The sequence below is a fragment of the Pleurodeles waltl genome, chromosome 12 (assembly GCF_031143425.1).
Source record: "Pleurodeles waltl isolate 20211129_DDA chromosome 12, aPleWal1.hap1.20221129, whole genome shotgun sequence".
Lineage (NCBI taxonomy): Eukaryota > Metazoa > Chordata > Amphibia > Caudata > Salamandridae > Pleurodeles > Pleurodeles waltl.
In genome coordinates this window covers 87,742,050-87,765,708 of record NC_090451.1, presented here as the reverse complement: position 1 = coordinate 87,765,708, position 23,659 = coordinate 87,742,050, and the positions used below count along the sequence as shown (strand labels likewise).

The 23,659-nt window shown below is 49.6% G+C and overlaps 1 protein-coding gene across 4 annotated transcripts in view; it reads right to left on the bottom strand.

The window, feature by feature from the left end:
- RANBP3 (RAN binding protein 3) overlaps nt 1-23,659 on the bottom strand; it is a 380,969-nt gene that overhangs the window by 252,923 nt on the left and 104,387 nt on the right. The gene's annotated exons all lie outside the window — the stretch shown is intronic.

Below are 23,659 nucleotides of genomic sequence, written 5' to 3'. Positions count from 1 at the left end.
GCAACAAAAGAATAAAAGGCACAGTGAGTGGACTCATTTACATATATCAGAAAAAGGGTGTGTATGAGTGCATAACTTTCACTATCCAGCTCTGAACTATGCATTTTGAGTTTCCATTTTGGATGCCTCTTGGGCCACTGTCTACATGCCTGTTGAAAAGTTTAAGTATAATAGGCATTAATAAATCTTAATCATAACTTTGTCCAGCAGCATCCAACTTTGAAAAAATTGTGTTGCAGAAAAAAAAGAGCCACTTATGTCTGTGCACTAATGGTCTTTATAACAAACATTTGAGTAACAGTCAAAAAGAACAAGTTACTTACCTTCGGTAACTGATTATCTAAGAGACATATTCTAGTTGCAGATTCCTTACTTCAGAATTTCCCCAGGCGTCCGACTCGATCTGGAGACTTTTCTTTGAGCAGTAACCTTGCACTGTTAAGTGGCGTCAAACGACTCTGGACCCATTGTTGCCGCTGAGGTTGCTGTGATGACGGAGTCAAATATAGGTGCTGCCTCGGCGTGGTGACGTCAGTTTCTTTTCATGACATTCCACACCAAAGCCCGGAGCCATGAAGAACACTGAAGTGGTGCGCCAGAGCTAAGGCTCTAAAAGGGGAATCCTTGTCACTAGAAATCATTTCGGAATCCGAGGATGGGTGAGTCTGTAAGGAACCTGAAGCTAGAATGTCTCTACAAGATAATTTGTTACCAAAGTGTAGGAAGTTGGCTCTGTATGTACTATTTCAAAGTAAGAAATAGCATGCACAGAGTCCAAGGGTTCCCCTTAGAGGTAAGATAGTGGCAAAAAGAGATCATTCTTATGCTCTATTTTGTGTTAGTGTGGTCGAGCAGTAGGCTTATCAGAGGGTAGTGTTAAGCATTTGTTGTACACACACAGGCAATAAATGAGGAACACACACTCAGACAATTCCAGGCCAACAAGTTTTTATATTGAAAAATATATTTTCTTAGTTTACTTTAAGAACCACAGGTTCAAGATTTACAATCAATACTTTAAATGAAAGGTACTTCACTCAGGTATCATAGGAACTTTGAATCCGCAAAATAGCATGTACACTTTTGGCAAAAATGGCAATAAGCTATTTTAAAACTAGACAGTGCAAATTTGCACAGTTCCTGGGGGAGGTAAGTATTTGTTAGTTTTGCAGGTAAGTAAACCACCTACAGGGTTAAAAGTTGGGTCCAAGGTAGCCCACCGTTGGGGGTTCAAGGCAACCCCAAAGTAACCACACCAGCAGCTCTGGGCCGGTCAGGTGCAGAGGTCAAAGTGGCTTCAATGGAGAAGGGGTGCGCCGGTTCCAGTCAGTACCCGGGACTTCGGGGGGCAGACCAGGGGGGTTTTGTAGGGGGGGGGGCAAGCCAGCACAGAAAGTACACCCTTAGCGGCACGGGGGCGGACGGGTGCAGAGTGCAAACAGGCGTCGGGTTTGTAATAGAGTTCAATGGGAGACCCAGGGGTCTCTTCAGCGAAGCAGGCAGGCAAGGGGGGGCTCCTCGGGGTAGCCACCACCTGGGCAAGGGAGAGGGCCACCTGGGGGTCGCTTCTGCACTGGAGGTCGGATCCTTCAGGTCCTGGGGGGCTGCGGGTGCAGTGTCTTTACCAGGCGTCGGGTTCTTGGAAGCAGGCAGTCGCGGTCAGGGGGAGCCTCTGGATTCCCTCTGCAGGCGTCACTGGAGGGGGCCTTGGGGTGGGGGGGAGGGAGGAAGAGGTCAACTCTGGCTACTCACAGGGTCGCAGTCGCCGGGGAGTCCTCCCTGTAGTGTTGTTTCTCCGCAGGTCGAGCCGGGGGCGTCAGGTGCAGAATGGAAAGTCTCACGCTTCCGGCGGGAAACGTGGAGTCCTTTAAAAGTTGTTTCTTTGTTGCAAATTTTGGTTTCTTTGGAACAGAGCCGCTGTCCTCAGGAGTTCTGGGTCCTTTTAGATGCAGGGTAGTCCTCCGAGGCTTCAGAGGTCGTTGGACCCTGGAGGGGCACGTCGCTGGTGCAGGTTTTCTTGAAGTGGGGAGACAGGCCGGTAGGGCTGGGGCCAAAGCAATTGGTGTCTCCGTCTTCTCTGCAGGGCTTCCAGGTCAGCAGTCCTTCGTCTTCAGGTTGCAGGAATCTATTTTCCTAAGTTCTGGGGGCCCCTAAATACTCAATTTAGGGGGGTGTTTAGGTCTGGGGGGTTAGTAGCCAATGGCTACTAGCCCTGAGGGTGGCTACACCCTCTTTGTGCCTCCTCCCTGAGGGGAGGGGGGCACATCCCTAATCCCATTGGGGGAATCCTCCATCTGCAAGATGGAGGATTTCTAAAAGTTAGAGTCACCTCAGCTCAGGACACCTTAGGGGTTGTCCCGACTGGCCAGTGACGACTCCTTGTTTTTCTCATTATCTCCTCCGGCCTTGCCGCCAAGTGTTACAGTTCCTGCAGGGGGAGGTGAGAAGCACCTCCACCCATTACAGGCTTTGTTCCTGGCCACAGAGTGACAAAGGCACTCTCCCCATGTTGCCAGCAACATGTCTGGTGTGTGGCAGGCTGGTAAAACTAGTCAGCCCACACTGGAAGTCGGGTATGTTTTCAGGGGGCATCTGTAAGATGCCCTCTGGGGTGTATTTCACAATAAAATGTACACTGGCATCAGTGTGCATTTATTGTGCTGATAAGTTTGATACCAAACTTCCCAGTTTTCAGTGTAGCCATTATGGTGCTGTGGAGTTTGTGTTTGACAGACTCCCAGACCATATACTCTTATGGCTACCCTGCACTTACAATGTCTAAGGTTTTGTTTAGACACTGTAGGGGCATAGTGCTCATGCACCTATGACCTCAACTATGGTATAGTGCACTCCGCCTTAGGGCTGTAAGGCCTGCTAGAGGGGTGACTTATCTATGCCATGGGCAGTGTGGGGTTGGCATGGCACCCTGAGGGGAGTGCCATGTCGACTTAGTCATTTTCTCCCCACCAGCACACACAAGCTGGCAAGCAGTGTGTCTGTGCTGAGTGAGTGGTCCCCAGGGTGGCATAAGACATGTTGCAGCCCTTAGAGACCTTCCCTGGCATCAGGGCCCTTGGTACCAGGGGTACCAGTTACAAGGGACTTACCTGGATGCCATGGTGTGCCAATTGCGAAAACAAAAGGTACAGTTTTAGGGAAAGAACACTGGTGCTGGGGCCTGATTAGCAGGCCTCAGCACACTTTCAAATCATAACTTGGCATCAGCAAAGGCAAAATGTCAGGGGGTAACCATGCCAAGGAGGCATTTCCTTACACAAAGGTAACAAACTTGTTCATTTGATAGAGACTTCTAGTTGCAGATTCCTTACCTTAGAATAGATACCCCATTAATACCATCCTCGGAGGCGGGCTGCAAACCAAAATCATACAAAAAAGTCCTGCAGGACAAGAATAACCAAAGTAGCGGTCTCTGCAGACCAGACTGTCCAGGCAGTAATGCTTTGTAAACGTGTGCAGAGATGTCCACGCTGAAGCCCAACAGATGTCCAGGACAGGAACTCCACATGTTAACGCTGTGGTAGCAGAGTTGCTCTGGCTGAGTGAGCAGGCAAACCCTATGGGAGGTTGCTTCTTTGCTAAAGCGTAGCACATTTTGATGCAGAGAAGCACCCATCGTGAGATGGTACACTTCTGCACTGCCTTCCCTTTCTTCACACCCACATATCCAACAAAGATTTAGTGCGATTAAGCGAGAACTGCAACACTCTTTTTGGATCCAGACAATGGAGTCTCTCCTCCCATGTTAAGGATGTAGGGGGTGCGTAAAATTGAGCAAAGTGATGGATTGGCCCACATGAAAAGGTGTGACAACCAAGGGAAGGAAGGAGGCCCTCGTGCGTAGCACTACTTTCTCAGGATGTGCAGACAAAAATGGAGGCTTCGAAGAAAGCCTGGAGCTCACTTACTCTGCCAGCAGAGGTGATAGCCACCAATAAGACAGTCTTTAGGGTAAGGAGCAGAAGAAAATTGTGTAGTGGCTCAAATGGAGCAAACATCGATTAAGTGAGGACAAGATTGAGGTCCAACTGAAGCATAATAAATGGAGTTGGAGGATGCAAATGAGTAAGACTTTGAGGAATCTCCCCACAATAGGGGATTTGAAAGGAGAAGGTTGATCTGGCAATCTCAGAAAAGCTGAGATAGACTATAAGTAGCATTTAAGAGTGCCCAAGGAAGAACGCTGACAGGCTAAGGAAAAAATGAACAATAGCACCTCAGAAAGAGGGGCAGACAGAGAATCAACTGACTTGTCCATGCACCATGCCACAAATTTATGCCAACGACAGGAGTAAACCGTATTGGTGGAGGGATGCCAGGCTGCCAAGATAACATTGCAGACTTCGGGTGGAAGGTCAAAAGCCGTCAACTGCCGCCGCTCAATCTCCAGGCAAGAAGGCAGAGACTGAAAAGGTTCGGGTGAAGAACAGTCCCCTGCTCCTGCGACAGAAGATCCTGCAGAAGGGGCAGTTTGATCGGAGGATCTGTGGCCATGTTCTATAGCTCTGGATCCCATACTTTTTGTCCTCAGTCTGGAATCACAAGAACTACTTGGACCCGGTCATTCTTGATCTTCTTTAGAACTCTGGGAAGAAATGGTATTGGCAAAAGGCGTACAGGAGTCCTGAGCGCCACTCAAGATGAAAAGTGACGCAGCGTGAGAACCGCCTTGGAAACTCCAAGGCGTACAACTGCCGACATTGTGCGTTCTCTGCAGAGGTAAATAGATCTAACCCCACAGATGAACAAGGCCTTGCGCCACCTCCAGATGGAGACGTCATTCATGATCGGCTAAGCATCCACAGCGGAGTTCATCTGCTCTGGTGGTCACAGAGCCCGCCAGATGTTTGAACCACCATAGAAATGTCTTTATGTGCCAGCCACGTCCAGAGGCGCAGCGCCGCTTGACAAAGGTTCCAGGACCCCACACCACCCTGTTTGTTGCAGTACCACATGGCAGTGGTGTTGTCCGTGAACACCTGCAGTACTTTCCCTTTGATAGTGGGAAGGAATGCTTTCAACGCAAGTCTGATCGCCTGGAGCTCCAGCAGGTTGATGTGAAGTCAGGATTCCGCCGGAGACCAGGGACCTCTGATCTCCGCTTCTCCCAAGTGGCTGCCCCAGCCCAAAAGTGACACGTCTGTCACTATTGTCAATTCTGGTTGAGGAATGGAGAGGGATCTGCCTTTGGTACAGTCCTGATTCGAAAGCCACCACTGTAGATCTTTCGCAGTCCCTTCTGACATCTGGACCATGTCGGAGAGATTCCCCGGATGCTGCTCCCACTTGAACTTCAAGTCTCACTGCAAATCCCTGCCAGGGAAATGTTGCAGAAGTTGGAAGGAGCCGTGGAAACAATGTTGCAAGCAGAGTCTTTGTCGTGGATGCAGATTGCCGGTTCCTGGAGGGTCCCGTCGCGGTTTCAGTGGGTAGAAGTCGAGGTAAAGGTTGCAGAGGAGTCCTGCTGGAATCTTGCAAGCCTAATCCGAGGACCCACCCAAGAGATACCCTAAATAGCCCTGAAAGGGGGAATTCATCACCTAGCCAGGTGTCCACCTATCAGGAGGGGGCTCTGACGTCACATGCTTGACCTGGCCACTCAGATGCTCCCAGAGGTACCCGCCTACCTTGGGTTCGAGATGGCAGAATCCAGGGACCCTCTAGAAGAGCTCTGGGCATCACCCCTGGTTTCCATTGTTCAGTTTCGCACCACAGCAGGGACTGGAGGTCCCTGAACCAGTGTAGACTGGTTTATGCACGGAGGACACCAAATGATCCCTTTAAAGCATGCCAGTGGCTTGGGGGGGAGGGGGGGCTACCCCTCCCAAGCAATGTAATACCTATTTCCAAAGGGAAAGGGTGTTACCTCCCTCTCCTAAAGGAATTTTTTTGTTCTGCCTCCCTGGGCTTAAGCTGTTCAAGCAGCAGGAGGGCAGAAACCTGTATGAGGGGTGGCGGCAGCAGCTTGGGCTGCCTGAAAACTGCAGAAGGCTGGTAGAAGCCATGCTGGGGGTCCTTTAAGGAGCCCCCAGAGTGCATGGAATCATACTTCCAATACTGGTAACAGTATTGGGGGTATGATTCTGACATGTTTGATTCCAAACCTGCCTAGGTTTGGAGTTACCATTATGTAGCTGGACATAGGTGACTTAAGTACACGCACAAAATGGCTTCCCCGCAATCACAAAGTCCTGGAAAATGGAACTGGAGTTTGAGGGGGCACCTCTGCTAGTGCAGGGGTGCCCTCACAAACAGGTACGTCCACCCTGCCCTCTGTGCTAGGAGGGCCTGCCATAGGGGTGACTTACAGTGACATGGTGCAGTGACCTGTAGTGAAAAAGGGTGCTTTCACACAGGCTGCAATGCAGGCCTGCAGAAAACTTTGCATGGGCTCCCCATGGGTGGCATAATACATGATTCAGCCCATGGGGATCCCCTGGAACCCCAATGCCTGGTACCATATACTAGGGACTTACATGGGGGCACCAGTATGCCAAATGTGGGGTGAAAATGGTTCAAGTAACCATGTTTGAAGGTAAAGCGCATAATCACCGGGGTCCTGGTTAGCAGTATCCTAGTGAACACAATCAAACACACTGACAACAGGCAGAAAATGGGGGTAACCATGCCAAGAGAGAGAATAATTTCCTACAATGAGCATCTGTTTTAATCACAGTATTGAGGCCCCTGTAGTCTACACAAAACCTCATCTCCTTCTGATCATTTTACCATAGTCTGATTTTGGGACAAGGACTACAGGACTAGCCCAGGGACTGTCAGAGGGCTCAATGACTCCAAGGTCCGAAATCTTTTGCACCTCAGATTTGATGCACTCCCTGACATGATCAGGCTGCCTATACATTTTACTTTTAACACGCAAACTGTCACCTGTGTGAATGGTGTGTTCACACCATGTAGTTTGACCAGAGGTCAGGTAGAACAGTTCAGAGAACTGTCCCAGGAGGTTTCTGCAGTCATCTTTTTGTGACTCAGAGGCAGCCCGCAAGCGCAACCCCATCCACTGAGCCATCTATTGTATTGTGGGAGAAGAGGTGAGGGAGAGGGTAACTCTCTGTCCTTCATTAGTATCCATGAGCAAGGTCATATCAGACCTGTCATACTAAGGTTTCAGGCGGTTCATATGAAGCACCCTTTGGGGGCTTCTAGGAGTGCCTAGGTCAACCAGATAGGTGACCTCACCCTTTCTCTCCACAACAGTGTGTGGTCCACTCCATGCGTCCTGGAGTGCCCTGGGAGACACAGGTTTAAGGACCCACACCTTCTGTCCTGGCTGTTAAACAGTCAGCACCGCCGTCTGGTCATGCCATTGTTTTTGCAACTCTTGCTGGCCTGAAGGTTCTTGGAAACCCTCTTCATGTACTCTGTCATCCTAGAGCTGAGGCCTTGTACATACTCCACAATGTCATGTTTTGGAGGCTTGAAAGTTTGTTCCCACCCTTCTTTTACAAGAGCAAGGGGACCCATAACAGAGTGTTCAAAGAGAAGTTCAAAGAGGCTGTAGCCCACTCTCTTGAGGAACCTCCCTATAGACAAAGAGGAGGCAAGGTAACAAGACATCTCATCTCCTCTTGAGTTTCTCATAGAATCCCATTATCATGCCTTTGGGAGTTTTATTAAGCCTCTCAAATAGTCCATTTGTTTGTGGATGGTAAGGTGAATTTATAAGTTCTACCACACTCCTTCCACATGGCTTTAATGTAAGCAGACATGGAAGTTTGCACCCCTGTCTGATACCACCTCTTTAGGAAAGCCCACCTTTGAGATAATTACCAGGATGCCTTTGGCCACTGCAGGAGCTGTAGTTGTCCTAAGAGAAATGGCCTCTGGATACCTGGTGGGATGGTCCACCACCAACAGAACAAATCTATTGCCAGAGGCTGTTGGATGGTCTAGGGGGCAAGATTATCCTCCCCAACCCTCTCAAAGGGCACCCCAACCACTGATAGTGGAATTAGAAGGGCCTTGGGGTGTCACCTATCTTGCCACTGGCTTGACTTGTGACACATGAGCGACAAAATCCTTTGTGTCTTCTGACATATGGGGCCAGTGAAAGTGAGGGACAAGCCTGCCCAAAGTCTTGCTTTGCCCCAAGTGGCCTGCAACGGGATTGTGCTAGGGTTAATAGGAACTCCCTACACTTCAGTTGGATAACCAGTGTTCTGGTAGCACCAGGTTTAGGGTCCCTTGCTTCTGAGCATAGGGGGCTGTTATCCCAGTGCATCCTATTGGTGCCACTAATATGCCCTGCCTCTTGTGCTGCAGCTTACTGTCTTCAGCTCCCCACTGTGGGACAGTTTTTCTGCTCCATACTGAGTTCTTCCATGTTGGGACACCCTGCACCCAAGAGCTCAGCAGTGTCAGCTTGGCGCTCCTCTGATGTAGGTTCTACCCAAGGAGTAGATTCTTCTCCCACATGAGTTGATTCCTCACTGGAGGCTGGAGCAGGAGGTATCGCTTTACCCTTTCTGCTCTTTTGTTAGGAGCCTCCTGGGCCACTGTTCCAGGCTCCAGGGTTTCCTGGTTCCCTGTTCTTTTTGTTTCCTAGCCTGTGCTCTGGTGAGAGGAAAGCTACACCCAGGATTGCTGCATGGGCCATAGCCCAAGCTGACATCTCCAAGTCATTACCTAGCAGACATTCTACAGGTAGCTCAAAGGACACTACAACCTTTTTTAGGGCCAGTAGCCTCCTGTCCCCCCAGCTGAAATCAATAACTGAACTGCCATGGGGTGGCACAGTGTTATTATGAGTATCAGTCACTTGGTACATGTGACCAAGTAGGTGTTGATCAGGAGACACCAGTTTTTCAGTCACCATAGTGACACTGGCACCTGTGTCCGTGTAGGCCTTAGCCTCAACACCATTGATCAAGGGATGCTGCCTGTACTTACACATATTAAGGGGACAGGCAGATAGGGTGGCAAAGTCAGTGCCCCCATAAAGACGAACACAGCCTCAGTGGCTTCCCTAAGGTGATTACTACTAGTGTTAGTGCACCACTACTGCTATTGCTAGGGGCACTAGAGGTAGAAGTGGTGTTGAAGGAAAGTACCCTCTTTTTGGAATGGTTACCCCCACTTTTTGCCTGCTATCCATGTGTTTTGACTGATTTCACTGGGATCTTGCTAACCAGGACCCCCCCAGTGACTGTCTCTCTCCCTCTAAATTTGGTTGCCTGGGACTTTACTAATCCCACAATTGGCATACTGGTGCCCCCATATAAGTCCCTAGTATATAGTACCCCAGGCTTGGGGCACCAGGGGGTTTCCATGGGCTGCAGTATGTATTTTGCCACCCATGGGCGCGCATTCAAAATGTGTCTGCAGGCCTGAAATTGCAGCCTGCGTGAAAAGGTGCAGGCACCCTTTCACTACAGGTCACTGTAAGCCAACCTATGGTAGGCCCTCCTAGCCCAGAGGGCAGGGTGCAGGTACCTGTGTGTGAGCGCACCCCTGCATGAGCAGAGGTGACCCTACGAATTCCAGCTCTATTACACTGGACTTTGTAAGTACAGGGAAGCCATTTTACTTGTGTACTGGACACAGTCACACTACCTGTGTCCAGCTACATAAATGGTAACTCCGAACTTGGGCATGTTTGGTATCAAGCATGTCTGAATCATATCCCAATATTGTTGCCAGTATTGACTGTATGATTCCATGCACTCTGGGGGCTCCTTAGAGGACGCCCAGCATTGCTCCCACTGGTCTTCCGGGCAGCCCGCTCTGCTGCCACCCCTCAGACAGGTTTCTGCCCTCTTGCTGCTTGACCAGCTCAGGCAGAGGAAAGAAGAACAAATGGTTTCCTGTGGGAAAGGGTGGTAACATCCCCTCCCTTAGAAATAGGTGTTACCAGGCTTGGGAGGGGTAGCCTTCCCAAGCCACGGTATGCTTTGAAGGGAACATTTGTGCCATCCTTGCATAAACTGGTCCCTGCTCTGGGGCTAAAAAGGACAATGGAAAGGGGAGTGACCACTCCGTCCATCGCCACCCCAGGGGTGGTGCCCAGAGCTCTTCCAGGTGGCCACTTGATTCTGCCATCTTGAATCCAATGTGGGCAGAGGCCTCTGGGAGCGTCTGAGTGGCCAGATCAGGCAGGTGACGTCACAGCCCACTCCCGATAGGTGGTCACTCTGCTAGGTGACCAATCCCCCTTCCTGAGCGATTTAGGGTTTCCCTCTTGGGTGGGTCCTCAAATACGACGTGCAAGATTCTAGCAGGACTCCTCTGCATCGTTTACTACATCTTCTGGCCACCGGGACTGCAAATGGACCATCCAGGATCAGACAATCTGCAACTCTAGCGATGACTTGCTTTGCAACATTGTTTCTCTGACTCCTTCCAGCAACTGCAATATTTCCTTGGCCGTGCATCCTCTGATGACAACGAGTGTTCAGCCTGCACAAGAAGCAAGAAGGAATCTCCCTTGGAGTGAAGGAGTCTCTCCCCTGCATCCGCAGGCACCCACTGCAGCAACTATCGGCTACGTGGATCCTCTCTCCTCAGGAACTGCAAGGATCCTGCATCATAGGTGGTGGTCTGGATTGGTCCCATTGGTCCTCTCTACCAGTTGTCCAACTTGGGAGACGCGAAGCCCTTGCCTCTCCTTGCAGGACAGTACCCCTGTGCACAACAATTCTTGCAGATAGCAAGGCTTGTTTGTTCCTCCTCCAAGGGATCTTCAAGCTGCGTGAAGCCCCGGCCTTCAGCACTCTTTCCTGCAAAGTAGTCTGCTGCCTGCTGCTCTAGGGACATAGGACTCCTCTTCAGGTGTGCTGCATGGGCCTCACTGTGCCTACTGTCTGTGGATCACCTGTGGGGGCTTCCTCCTCTTCTTGTGACTATCCCAGCTGCTGAGTCCCCTGGACCTTGCTGGTCCTCTTCAGCCTTGCAAAACCTTATCAGATTCTTGCATTTGCCAAGGCTTGTTGGTGGTTTTCCAGCACCACCGACTGACTGACAATCACGACCGCAGACGTGGGACCTCCCTTGCATCACTTCTGGAACTTCTCTTCTGCTCCTGTGCTGCATTGCTGACTTTCTTCCTTCACTGTTGACCTGGTCCTGCATCCACAGACTGGTGGGTAGTGGCTCCCGCCACAGCTGGACACTCCAACTCGAATTGGGCTTGGTCTCCTCATTTTGCCGGTTCTCTTCTGTCAGGATCCAGTCTTCCAGTCTTATCTGGGTCTTGCACAGTCCTTTTCCAAAGTTCTCCTGTGGGTTTGGAAAAGCACCAGGTACATACCCCTTCTCCTGGTCGCACCCTGGTACTTACCTTTTGGGGTTCCTAGTTCCTCCAAGGTCCCTTCTACAGATTCCACTTCCTTGGGTGGGGGGGGGGGCAGCCTTGCACATTCCACTTAGTATTTGGTTTGGTCTCCCCCAAGGGCCTTCACCATTTCCTATTGTTTTTACTATTGCTTTCTATACTAGTCACTGACTCCTAACGTGTACATAATAGTCTTTACTTACCTGCTATTGGATTATTGCCTATTAAGTATTTTAGTGTTTGTGTTACAAAAATAAAGGTTCTTAAGTAGAATAACACTGTGTGGTTCTTTCATGTGTGTAGGTGCTGTGTGACTGTAGTGGCATTGCATAAGCCTTGCATGTCTCCTAGAGAAGTCTTGGCTGCTCATCCACAGCTACCTCTAGAGAGCCCTAGCTTCCTAGACACTGCCTACACTCCACTAATAGGGGATACCTGGTATAAGGTTATAACACCATAGGTACTCACCACACACCAAACCAGCTTCCTACAATCTGATTAAAGCCGGTGTCTGACATCTGGGTTATTCTGAGGACACGCTGGGGAACATGCACTTGATGCAGTGCAGGGTGAGGTATGTTTGGTGTACAAAGTTGAACTTTGTGACTCAGAATCCTGGGTTGCAGGACACCTTCAAAACAAGTTACTGTCTGACCCCCAATGTTTATGTCAATGGGAGTGGGAGGTCTGATTGCCATATGTCTCTAGCTCTTTCAGTCGTTCCCTGTGTAGTGGACTGTCACAACCTCATGATAAACAGGATTTCGACTGCCGATCACGGAGTGGCTAAACATGGGGCATACTTGCGTTCTTGTTCAAAAGTCAAAACCATTGTGCAGGTAATAGGCTATAGTTAGTCCAGCAGCTCCATGTGTAGTTGGAAACCCCTGAATGCAACTTGGGCACACCACCCACCACGCCTGTTGGAGTACAAAACGTAGAATGAGTCTGGGACATCTCGCCTGACACTAAATGCTTCCTCCTATCAGGCTGCTAGATCAATACAGTTGTGGTTCAGGAAGGTCCTGCTGTGAAATGCAAAAAGAGGCACAACTGCATACAACGCTATGGGAGTGTTGGAAGCACTCCACTTTGAATTCGTACAAAAATATCCTTACCATGTGTTCCCAATGTTCTTAGTTCAAGAGGCAGGAGGGATGTGCAAAGGAGCCGCTTCAAGCAGGCATAAGAAAACAAGTTACTTACCTGTAACTACAGTTATCCAGTATTGGTATCTTTCATAAATTCACATGCTTGAATCATCCCGTTGAAGTGGGAGTCCCACGGTACATAAAATAGCAATAATTAACAAATAAAACTTTTTTGCCATAGGCTATAATGGAAACAGTAATTGCTCATATAGCCTATCCATGTCCTTTTGTGAAAAGGACCCAAACCTGCCTGCTGACCAATCAGGCACCAGCACCCTCTAGAACACTCTCCAGAGAAGCTCCTGCCCTCAGATTTTCCTGCACGGGAGTGAAAGATTATAACCTGAGAGGAAATGCGAGCGTCCAAGGGGAGGAGGGTGGGTCACGTGAATTTATGAAAGATACCAATACTGGATAACTGTAGTTACAGGTAAGTAACTTGTTTTCTTATCCAGTATTGGATCTTTCATAAATTCACATGCTTGAATCTGAATAGTCAGCAGTACTGTTGATAAACATTATACCCGCAGTGGATGGAGGGTGCGAGCATGAAAATCTTTTATTCCCAATATAAAATAGTTAGCTCATAAATCTTGCATTATGAACTTCAGAGAAATATAGATACTTCTAAGTACATCTACACATATACTGAACATTCGTGTTATAAATACACATATATATTCATATAAAGATATACATACATACATATACTTATATATATATATAGAAGCATATCAAAGTATATATGATGGAAATCACGGTTATTTGCATATCAAACCATTTCTATATAACCAAGGAAAGGTCTCACCTTAATGAAAGAGCTGGCGTAGAACAGCTTGTCCTACTAGAGAGTTGGTTCTCTGTGATGACTCCAAACAATAGTGCTGCGTAAAGGAGTGCGTAGTTTTCCATGTCGCAGCTTGACATATCTTATCCAGGGCAATACCCTGAAACAAAGCAGCCGATGTGGAGACTGCTCTCGTGGAGTGGGCTCTCAGGCGCATAGTCAATGGTCTTCCTGCCTTGGTGTGACAGAATTGGATTGTCGAGGAAATCCACCGGGCTATAGTGGCCTTGGTGACTCCTGCTCCCTGTCGTCCAAGAGAATAAGATACCCAGAGTTGATCTGATTTTCTGATTTGTTTGGTACTTTGAAGATAAAATTTGAGGCACTGTTTGATGTCTAAAGAGTGTAGAGTTTTTTCTGCGATTGTAGTTGGGTTTGGAAAAAAGGTTCGTAGTATCACGGGCTCATTGAGATGGAATGAAGATGGCACCTCTGGAATGTATTTGGGGTTGGTTCTGAGCATAACGAAGTCATCAGAAAGAAACAAAAAGGGTTCTTTAGTAGTGAACGCCTGTATATCACTGACTCTCCTGGTAGAAGTGAGAGCAAGCAGGGTTGCCACTTTCCATGTGATGTACTTGAGTTCCGCCCTGTGAATGGGTTCAAAAGGAGCTTTCATGAGCTGAGACAGGACTATATTAAGGTGCCACTCTGGCGGAGGTAACCGCTCCGGAAGGGAAGTGCGGAAAAGCCCTTTCATAAACTGCTTAGTGATTCTGGATGAGCCGATAGAGGGCATCTCAGCCGATCGCCTATAGGAGGCCATAGCTGCTAGGTGAATCTTGACTGATGCATGCCAAAGACCAGTCTTGGAGAGTGAAAGAAGATAAGAAAGAATTTGTTCAGGGTTAATTTGTAACGGGTGGAAGTTGTACTGAGAGCACCAAACACAAAATCTCTTCCAATTGAGTTTGTACGTCTTATTTGTGCTCTCTGCTCGTGCCCTAGATAATATCAGTCTGCATTCCTGATCGATGTTCATATCGTGAAACTCTGTACTCAGGAGCCAGGCATGCAATTGCAGCAAAGCTGGGTCGGGATGAAGGATGAGACCCTGATTCTTAGTTAGAAGATTGTGGTTGCAAGGAAGGCGGACAGGATTGGCCACCGACCGGAGTAGGAGCTCCGTGTACCAGTACTGTCTGGGCCATCTGGGGGCTATGAGAATGATCCTGCAGCATTCGGACTTCATTTTCCTGAGGAGCCTGGGAATCAAAGGGATTGGGGGGGGGGGGGAGAAAGCGTAGGCAAAGATCCCGGACCATCTCATCAAAAGAGCATTTCCCCCACAACCCCGGGAGTGGGTATCGACTAGCGTAGAACTCGCATTTGGCATTCAGGTTGGTGGCAAACCAGTCTAGGATTGGCTGACCCCACCGTTGGAAGATGCCGTCGAGTATGGCCTGATTGAGTTCCCACTCGTGGCAGTTGTCGTCCATCCTGCTGAGAGAGTCCGCCAGGGCGTTGTTGACCCCAGGCAGGTGCTCCACCCTGAGGCGAACATTGTGCAGTCTGAGCCAGTCCCAAAGAGACTGAGCTTCCCTTGAGAGGGAGAGGGATCTTGTTCCTCCCTGCTTGTTGATGTAAAACATACTTGTTGTGTTGTCCGTCCTGACCAACACTGAGGACCCTGCGATGCGTGGAAGGAAAGCTTTGAGCTCGAGATGGATCGCCTTCAGTTCTAGCAGGTTTATGTGCATTCCTTTCTGGAGATTGGACCATCTGCCCTGAATGCGCATGTCTTGCAAATGGCCTCCCCAGCCTTCCAAGGAGGCGTCTGTGGTGATGACAAAGTCTGTTATTGGTGCTAGAAACGTAAGACCTTGGGAGAGGTGGTTGGTGTGAGACCACCATTTTAATGCCTGCCGAATTTTTGGTGTGATAGTTATTAAGTTGTCAAAGGACCCTTGCAACTGGGTCCATTGGAGTTGCAGTTCTTGCAACGGTCTCATTCTCAGCCTTGCTAGTCGAACTAGGACGATGGCCGAGGAAATCATGCCCAGAAGCGACTTGAACAGTCGCACTGAAACAAACTCTTTTGTGGAGATTCTGACAGCCAAGTGGGTTAGCTTCTGCTGCCTTGCTGGAGTGAGATATGCCTTGTTCTGGATAGTGTCTAATTCTGCCCCCAGGAAAACTCTTCTGCATGAGGGAAGTGTGACCGACTTCTGTAGATTCACTATTGGCCCTAAACTGTGGAATAATTTTAAGCAAGCGTTTGTCGCTTTGGAGGCTAGTAGCGTAGACGGAGCTTTTATGAGCCAGTCGTCCAGGTATGGAAACACCTGGAAACCCTTGCTGCGGAGGAAACCTGCGACTGGGGCAAGGCATTTCGTGAAGATTCTTGGAGCTGATCTCAGCCTGAATGGTAGGACATTGAACTGATAATGGGCACCGGCTACAGTAAAGTGGAGATATTTGCAATGTTTCTGATGTATTGGTATGTGGAAATAGGCATCCTGGAGATCCAAAGTTGTCATAAAATCTCCAGGATTGAGGAGGTGCAGGATATCGGACAGTGTGATCATCCGGAAAGATTGCTTCCGAAGGAACTTGTTGAGTTTCCTGAGATCTAGTATTGGACGCCATTCCCCTGACTTCTTCTTTATTAGGAAGAAACAGGAGTAGAATCCGAGACCTCGTTGTTGAACGAGAACGGTCTCTATAGCTCCCTTGGCAAGCATAATGAATACCTCCCGTTGAAGCAGACGATTATGGAGAGGTCTGCCTGATCTTGGTGGATGATGCGGTGGTTTTTGTATGAATTCCAGGGTATGACCTCTTGTCACTATATCCAGCACCCATTTGTCTTATGTTATTTTCTTCCACTCCTGGATGTAGTTGGAAATGTTTGCTCCTATTTATTGTGAACATTGGGGAAGCATAGCCGGTGCCTGGAGACGATCATTGCTTTCTGGGTTGATCTCTGCTTTGTGAACCCTGTCTTCTCTTTCCTCCCTGTCTGGCGTAGGAAGCCGTAGATGGTTGCCTGTACTGTTGGTGGTAGGAAGGCCTATATTGGGATTGCTGGTACTGCCTGTGAAAGGAACCTCAAAATGAGGTAAAACCTCTTCCTCTAGCACCCCGAAAGGGCTGTTTCCGGTACTGCAGGGTACCTAGGGACTTGGCAGTGTCTGTGTCAGTCTTGATGGCTTGGAGCGCGTCATCTACGTGCTTGCCAAAGAGATTCGCCATCGTAGGGCATGTCGAGGATACAGGACTGCACTTCCGGCCTGAAAGATGTGGCTTTGAGCCAACCTTGGCGGCGTAAGACAGCGGCACAAGCTAGCTGACGAAAACCAGTAGAAGCTATATCAAGAGCGCAGTCGATTATTTCTTCAGACGTACGCTCACCCTCTTGGAGGATCTTCCGTGCCTCTGCTTGCTTGCTTTCAGGGATGAGGTCCAAGAAAGGTTGCCTATCAGACCACATTTGCTGGTCATAACGACCCAGGATTGCCAATGAATTTGCTGCTCTGACAGGGATTGATGACATGGAGGAGAATCTTTTGCCTATATTATCCAATCTCCTTCCTTCTTTGTCTGGAGGAGTAGTGATAGGCGTTGATGGGTTCTTAGAATGCCTTTGAGCAGCTTGTGAAATAACTGAGTCAGGCTTTGGGTGGCCAGTAAGACATGCCGGAGAATCTTGGGTTGCCTTGTATTTCTTGTCCAGTTTTTGGCGGAGCTGGTGGGACTGTTGCCGGGTTGCGCATAATCTTTGTACCCTCGCTCCATATGAAAACGATAATCGGATTGGACCGTACAGACTTCCTTGACTGCTCCTTAAAATCATGCAGGAAACATTCTGACTGGGAGACAGATGTTGGAAGGTGGAAGCGTGCAGAAGCTCTGTCTGTAAGATTGTGGAAACCACCTATATCCTCGGGTGGAGAATCAGAAGGGTGAGGAGGTGGTAGAGAAGGAGTGGGGGCCAAGTAGTCATCCCATTCCTCAGTAGGATGTTGCGGGGTAGAAATCTCTCCTTCTTCCTCTTCTTCCCCTGAAGTGGAACCTTCATCTCTAGGGGGTGCAGCTAACACAGAGTGGGGTGTCATTCTTGGAGTAGCTGGAGGACGAGGGACATTGGTTGGTGTAGCAGGAGAGACTGGTGGTGGTGGCTGATCTTCTGCTGCCACTGGGAACCTTCTCCTATAATCCTGTAGCATAGATTGTAAATCCTGGATTAAGGAGGAAGGCATCTGTTTAGAGTCTCTTGGCTGAGGCTCTCTTGGTTGGTAATAGTGTTCTTGATGTGAGTAATGAACGAGTTACTTACCTTCGGTAACGACTTTTCTGGTGGATACATTAGCTACCTGTGGATTCCTCACCTAATGAATACTCCCATGGCGCCAGCATTCGACGGAAATCTTCTTACTAGTCTCTGCACATCGACGAGGACGTCACTCTAGCCCACGCGACGCCGTCTGACGTCATACAGGCAATAAGAGGTCCTCGCCGACGTCAGTACCAATCATTTTTTACGTGCATGAGAACAACCAGGCAATGCAATGAAAGAGCAAGGCAACATCCCATTACATTGTAAAAATACACAACATTGCATGAATAACTGTAAATCTTTTATATATATAAATAACTCTCTCTTTTTAAAATATATATACACATCAAGTATATACACAAAGATATATACATATATAAATATAATATATACAACATCTATTGCACCCTCAAAGACCAAGAGGAGCGTACTCAAGGATTACTTGGTAAGACCAGAAAGGCAACGGGGAGGCGGGTGGGACCGTGAGGAATCCACAGGTAGCTAATGTATCCACCAGAAAAGTCGTTACCGAAGGTAAGTAACTCGTTCTTCTGATGGATACAACTACCTGTGGATTCCTCACCTAATGAATAGAGTCCCAAAGCAGTACCACGCCCGGCGGTGGGTGCCTAAATGGTCAAACCAAGAAATCCTGCAGCACTGACCGTGCAAAATGGCCGTCCCTTCTAACCTCAGAATCCAAACAGTAATGTTTTGCAAAAGTGTGAAGGGACGACCAAGTTGCGGCCTTGCAGATGTCGACCACAGGAACACCTCTGGCCAAGGCCGAAGTGGCCGACTTAGCTCTGGTGGAATGAGCTCTAATGCCCTCAGGAGGATCCTTCTTTGCCAAAGAGTAACAGATTTTAATGCAAAGAACAACCCACCTGGATAGTGTTCTCTTGTGGACTGCCTTTCCTCTCCTCTTGCCCACGTATCCAATAAACAGCTGATCCTCCAGCCTGAAATCCTTTGTTCTATCAATAAAGAAGCTCAACGCCCTCTTTGGGTCCAGACGGTGCAGTCTTTCTTCCTCTTTGGAAGGATGAGGCGGAGGATAGAACGTGGACAAAGTAATTGCCTGAGCCAAATGGAAAGGTGAAACAACCTTCGGGAGGAAAGCAGCCTTGGTCCTCAACACCACCTTATCCCCATAAAAAGTTGTATAAGGGGGCTTTACTGATAAGGCCTGCAACTCACTCACTCTCCTTGCTGATGTTATAGCTATCAGGAAGACTGTTTTTAAAACCAAATACCTTAAGGGGCAAGAATGCATAGGTTCAAAAGGGGACCCCATAAGGAAAGTCAGGACCAAGGACAAATCCCATTGCGGCATAACGAATGGCTTTGGAGGATATTTATTTAGAAGACCTTTCAAGAATCTGATAACAATAGGGGATTTAAATAAAGATGGTTGGTCTGGAAGACATATGAAGGCTGACAAGGCTGATAAATAACCCTTAATGGTAGCCACTGCACAACCTTTCTGCGCTAGAGACAGAGCAAAAGACAAAACGTCCGATAGATGAGCATGCAAAGGATCAATCTGCCTCTCTCCACACCACGCAACAAATTTAGACCATCTATTAGCGTAGATAGATTTAGTGGAATGTCGCCTGGCCGCTAATATAACATCCACTACCTCAGGCGGGAGAGAGAAGGAACTCAGGTTGCCCTGTTCAATCTCCAGGCATGTAGGTGCAGACTCTGGAGGTTGGGGTGTAAAACCTGCCCCTGCGACTGCGAGAGGAGGTCTGCCCTGAAAGGGAGACGGAGCGGAGGGCACCTTGAGAGTTGGAGAAGGTCAGAGTACCATACCCTCCTTGGCCAATCCGGAGCTATTAGGATGACTAGAGCCCGGTCCTGGCGAATCTTCCTCAATACTCGAGGAATCAAGGGTATGGGAGGAAACGCGTAAAGCAACTGGCCGCACCAGGTTATTTGAAACGCGTCCCCCAACGCTCCCTGCATCGGATACTGGAGGCTGCAGAATAACGGACAATGCGCGTTCTCTCGAGTGGCAAACAGATCTACCCGAGGAAACCCCCACCTCTGGAAGATTAAACAGACTTGATCTGGATGGAGACGCCACTCGTGGTCTGCCGAGAATTGGCGACTGAGACTGTCCGCACGCACGTTCAAGACTCCGGCCAGATGGTTTGCTATCAAGCAAATCTGATGGTCCTTTGCCCAGGACCATAGTCGAAGAGCTTCTCTGCAGAGAAGGTACGACCCCACTCCTCCCTGCTGGTTTATGTACCACATCGTGGTAGTATTGTCCGTTAGGACCTGTACCGACTGACCACGAAGGGAAGGGAGGAAGGCCTTGAGAGCCAGACGTACAGCCCGTAACTCTAACAGATTGATGTGAAACATCTGTTCCTCTGGAGACCAAAGGCCTTTGATCTCCAGATCCCCCAGATGAGCTCCCCACCTTAGAGTGGAAGCATCCGTTATGACTGTGGCCACTGGTGGCGACTGCTGGAACGGCTTTCCTTGTGAAAGATTGTTGCTTGCAATCCACCACTTCAAATCCACAGCAGCATCTCTGGAGATCTTGACAGTACTCTCTAGATCCCCTTTGTGTTGAGACCACTGCCTTCGGAGGCACCACTGAAGAGCCCTCATGTGCCAGCGAGCATGCGTGACCAACAGAATGCAGGAGGCAAACAGACCGAGCAGACGAAGGACCTTGAGGACTGGAACTACCGCTCCATTTCGAAACATTGGAACCAAATCCTGAATATCTTGAATCCGCTGAGGCGGAGGAAAGGCTCGGTTCAATGTTGTATCCAGTACTGCCCCTATGAACAGGAGGCGCTGAGAGGGCTCTAGGTGAGATTTGGGCTCGTTCACCGAAAAACCCAGGTCGAACAACAACTGGGTTGTTGACTGCAGATGATGCAACACAAGCTCCGGGGACTTGGCTTTGATCAACCAGTCGTCCAAGTAAGGGAATACTGCTATCCCCTTCCTTCTGAGTTCTGCCGCAACCACCGACATCACCTTCGTGAAGACTCGAGGTGCTGAAGTAAGACCAAACGTAAGGACCGCAAACTGATAGTGCTGCGATCCCACCACAAACCGGAGATACTTCCTGTGTGACTTGAGTATCGGGATATGAAAGTAAGCATCCTGCAAGTCGACAGACATCATCCAGTCTTCCTTGCTCAACGCCAAAAGCACCTGTGCTAGGGTCAGCATCTTGAACTTTTCCTGCTTGAGGAACCAATTCAAGATCCTCAGGTCCAGGATTGGTCTCAAACGACCATCCTTCTTGGGAATCGGGAAATACCTTGAGTAACATCCTCGACCCCTTTCCTGCTCTGGGACCAACTCCACCGCGCCCTTTGAAAGGAGGGCTTGTACCTCCTGTTCTAGCAACAGGAGGTGTTCTTCTGAACAATAAGAAGGGCGGGGCGGGAACTCCCGAAAGGGAAGGGTGTAGCCTTTTCCCACAATACTGAGAACCCAAGTGTCCGTTGTAACAGTCTTCCATTTGGTGAGAAAATGCTGTAATCTTCCCCCTACAGGAGAGGAGTGAGTGGGAAATGGTGGAAGCCTAAGGCTGCTTCCCCTGCTGCACCCCGCCAGAGGATGAGGAAGAGGCAGAGTGCTGCTGAGAGGCTCCTCTGGTGCGGACCCTACCTCTCCCTCTAAAAGATCTATAGGGATGGGAAGAGGCAGGTTGCTGATATCTTCCCCGAAAGGAAGAGGAGGAAAAGCCACGCCCAAATCCACGAAACCTCCTGAAAAATCTGGAAGAGTCCGTGGAAGAAGGAGCTTGGAGCCCTAACGACTTAGCCGTGGCCCTGCTCTCCTTAAAACGTTCCAAGGCCGAATCAGCCTTGGCTCCCAAAAGTTTGTCCCCATCAAACGGGAGATCCAACAATGTGGACTGTACATCCGCAGAAAAGCCCGAGTTACGGAGCCAGGCCTGCCTCCTTGCCACCACAGTTGTGCCCATTGCTCTGGCTACCGAGTCGGTCGTATTCAGTCCAGTCTGGATAATCTGGGTCGCAGCAGCCTGGGCATTTGAAACAACATCCAAAAGACCCTGGGGAAGCTCTGTAAATGATGAGGAAATGTCATCCATCAGAGCATGAATATACCACCCCAGGATACAGGTTGCGTTGGTGGCCTTCAACGCCAGACTGCAGGACGAAAAAATCTTCTTGGACTGCGCCTCCAGTTTCTTTGAATCTCTGTCCCCAGGCACCGTCGGGAAAGAACCAGGCGCTGACTTGGATGAACAGGAGGCCTGCACCACCAAGCTCTCCGGCGTAGGGTGCCTAGACAGAAAACCAGGGTCAGTTGGAGCCGCCCGATACCTCCTGGCCACGGCTCTGTGAACTGCTGGGGAAGATGCCGGCCTCTTCCACACCTCTAACACCGGATCCAGCAGAGCGTCATTAAATGGCAAAAGAGGCTCCGCCGCAGCTGAGGCCGGATGTAGCACCTCTGTTAGAAGGTTTTGTTTAGCCTCCACCACCGGCAAAGGCAGGTCCAAAAAACTAGCTGCCTTCCGTACCACTGCGTGAAAGGAAGCAGCCTCCTCAGTATATTCTCCCGGGGACGAAAGATCCCACTCAGGGGAAGTGTCCAGCCCACTGGCTGACTCCAGACCACGCAGCCCATCACCCGAGTCCTCTAGCTCTCCTTCCTCCAGGGCTCGTTGGTACTCCTGCTCCTCTAATACACGGAGAGCACGTCTCCTCGAATGAAGCCGTTGTTCAATACGCGGAGTCGACAATGCCTCCGCCGAAGTCGAAGATCGGCGCCGATCTTCAGAAGCCACCGACGCCGCGTCCGGCGCCACAGGTAACTTCGGCGCCGACGAAAGAGCAGTCGAAGCAGATGGACCCACCGGAGTCACAGGCCGAAATCCCGACGTCGACGGGATGGAAATCCCCGGGGCCAATCCCTCTGAAGCCACCGGAGCAGCCACCGGCGCCGACACCGGCGCCGAGCCCACGTTCCCAAAAGGGAGAAAGGGCATAAAGGGTGCCGGCCGAAGAGGCGCAGGATCACCCAATGAAAAGGCCAAAGGCCCAGCCGGAGCACCCCCTGGAGCCATCTGTTGGAAGATGGCATACATCGCATTCAAGAATGCGGAACTATCGGCTCCAGGGGTGGGAAAAGCCGGATACTGGGGTGCCTGTCTCGGAGGCGACCCCGACCTCGACGTCTGCGACGCCGGAGATAACACCTGAGGCTCCAATACCTCAATCACAGACGCCTGTCCAGGTGAAGTCGGAGACGCCGGAGAGGGCAACGGCGTCGAAGGATGCGGCGTAACCGTGGGACTGATCTCCCATGTCCTTCGGCGCCGATCCGAAGACCTGGAACGAGTCTCCTTTGAATGACGCCGAGATTCTCTACGGCGCCGGGAGTCTCGATGACGCCGATGTCTTGGCGAAGAAGACTTCTTGTGATGCTTCTCCTTCGATTTCGCCATAAACAGCTTCGCCTCACGTTCCTTGAGGGCCTTTGGATTCATGTGCTGGCATGAATCACAAGTCGAGACGTCGTGGTCGGAGCTCAAACACCAAAGGCAGTCGGAATGAGGATCCGTCACTGACATCTTGCCTCCACACTCACGACAAGGCTTGAATCCAGACTTTCTCTGCGACATTATTACCACAGCGAAAGACTACGCAGCAAAAATACACTGTAACCACAAAAGTAACAGTTGCTCCCTCGAAGATAACCGTTTCGAATGCACGGAAAAAAAAGGAACTGACGTCGGCACGTCGTCGAGGACCTCTTATTGCCTGTATGACGTCAGACGGCGTCGCATGGGCTAGAGTGACGTCCTCGTCGACGTGCAGAGACTAGTAAGAAGATTTCCGTCGAATGCTGGCGCCATGGGAGTATTCATTAGGTGAGGAATCCACAGGTAGTTGTATCCATCAGAAATGGTTGGTATTGGTCATACTCATCATCGTCGTCATCTTCTTGATATTTAAAGTGGAGCTGTGATGGGCTGTGTGCATCTCCGAATGGACCCTCATCAGATTCCTCCCAGTCAAGAAGATGACTGGGTACTAAAGTTGACACTTTGCTTGGAGACG